Consider the following 2,574-nt stretch of genomic DNA (forward strand, 5'->3'; position numbering starts at 1 on the left):
AAATCAAATCGAACAAAAGTAAGAAATAGAAATAATACGGAGATCAAAAAAGAAAAAAATATCTTATTATAGATCACCGTTAAACAGAAAATAATACGTTTAAATGAAAATAGATAAATTAAAAAATATTAAAGCTACTGGAAAATTGACTCAAATTTATATCCAAATAAAGTTAAATAATGGCAAATTTATAAAATAAAGGATAATTTTCATTATTCTAAATAATAATCTCATGTTTAACAGACAAAAGAAAGGATTTGCAACAATATTTAAATCTAGGAATCCTGGTGATAGATGGATACAGTATTTTAAACCACATTTTAGGAGCTAGAACAAAAATACTATCATTTAAAATTTTCAATCGACTAAAAGGAATAATAAAAGGAATAATTAATCTAGTAGAGCTGAAACTATTTGGAGGTTTACGCAATAAAAAATTAGAAAAGTTAGAGGGTAGATGATTATTAATAAATTTAAACATAAAAAATTATGCACTAAAAATAAATAACTTATAAATGGTTAAAATATTTAGAGAAGAAAAAAGTCGTCACCGTGATCAGTTTGCTTCAAATAAAATAAAAGTATGATGAATTTCTTTTGTAGCTTATATAATTTTAATATATGTGTATTAGGAGAATGACCCCAAATGATGTTATAATAAGTAAGATGAGGAAATATGAATGCGTAGTACAATTGTAAAAGAGTAGAAACATTTAGTTTATATCTAATTTTGAAAAACAATCCTAATGTCTTGCTTATTTTTGACGTGAGTGAATCAATATGTTGAGCCCACGAAAAATTATCAGCAACAATGAAACTTAAAATTTTAGCATTAAATCTTCTTTCTATCAGATGATCATTAATATACAGATTCAGAGGCCCAAATACATTAGTAAGGATTTTAAGTTCAAAACACATATAGAAACATTTTTGATAGTTAACCTTTAATCCATTTTGAGCAAACCAAACAGTAATAGTTTTTAAATTAGTGTTTAAGAGATTAGTGTCGTCGATTAGGGACTTAGATGCATAAAAGAAACTAGCACCATCAGCATAGAGAATGAGTTTAAATATAGAATTTATATAAGCCAAGTCATTAATAAATAAAATAAACAACAAGGGTCCAAGTAATGACCTTTGCGGGACACCTTTGGGTACCAAAATTTTGCTGGAATTGACATTATTAAACTCTAACGTCCTGGTATCTGTGGAGAAAATATGACCTAAAAAAAGACTGCAATTTACCTTGAAAACCTAACATGTCTAGTTTTCATAAAAGCGATGAGTGGTCAATTAGATCAAACGCCTTGCTAAGATCAATAAACACACCTAACGTAAAGAACTTATCATTAATACTTGATAATGTGTTCCGAACAAATTCAAGGTTGGCAAGTTCGGTCGTCCTACCAGATCGAAAGCCAAATTGACATGGAGAGATAAGTTGATTAGCAGTGATAAATCGAAGCATGCGTGTATGCATCAGCTTTTTGTGTATCTTGGAAATTGGGGACAGTAAAGATATAGGCCTATAATTTGATACTAAGTTTTTGTCATCTTTTTTACGTATAGGAATAATTCGCGCATTTTTAAAGACCGAAGGAAAGATTCCTTGATAAAATGATAGATTAAATAAGTGCAAAAAAGGTTTGGAAATATTATATATACATTTTTTGATAATGTAATTATTAAGCTCATCGTCGGACAATGATCTGGAGTTCTTCATATTACTAACGGCATCTATAATTTCAACTTCTCCAATGTCATATAAATAAAAGGAATTAGGCTGGCATTTGAAAACAGCTGATTTTGTCGGTGAACTGAAATTATCAGCAGCCAATGACAAACTCTCGATAAAATATTTGTTGAATTCATAAGAAATAGAGGAGCTATCAGCAACAATATTATTCTTGACAGATAATTGAGGAATATTAGGAGATGTATTACTTTTTAAAAGAGAATTAATGTATTTCCATTTAGACTTGAACCTAGATGGAAATTAAGTGTCAGATTTCTTTATTGGCTGGTTCATCTTCGTTGGTTTTCTTTTCTTCATCGATAGCATTATATTCTTCTTTGTCATTATTTACAATGCTAGTTTTTATTACTTTTTTGTTTTCATTGCTGATTAAGCGCCTGGTTGGGAGTGAGGTTGTCATTTTTTGTTGTATATTTATTTTTGGTCTATTGATGTCAATTAGGACTGCTTCTGCAATTTTAAGATGCGTGTAGTTGGTGTTCTGGTATATTACTTTGATGTTGCTGTCGAGGATTTCACGGCTTATAGTGATTGAGTGTGTTGAGTCCAAATGAGATTTGATAGCACCACTCGGTATATTCATCGTAAGCCTTCTAGTCAATTAGGTAGTAGTAATCCCTATATATGAGTATGAGAAAAATCGTAAAAACGAACTACAAACATATTAACGCCAAACATTCGGTAGAATTTATAGAATATTGTAAATATCTATATATATATATAAATAATATATAAATAATATATATATATATATATATATATATATATATATATATATATATATATATATATATATATATATATATATATATATATGG

This window comes from Helobdella robusta (assembly GCF_000326865.2).
Source record: "Helobdella robusta unplaced genomic scaffold HELROscaffold_87, whole genome shotgun sequence".
NCBI classification, from domain to species: domain Eukaryota; kingdom Metazoa; phylum Annelida; class Clitellata; order Rhynchobdellida; family Glossiphoniidae; genus Helobdella; species Helobdella robusta.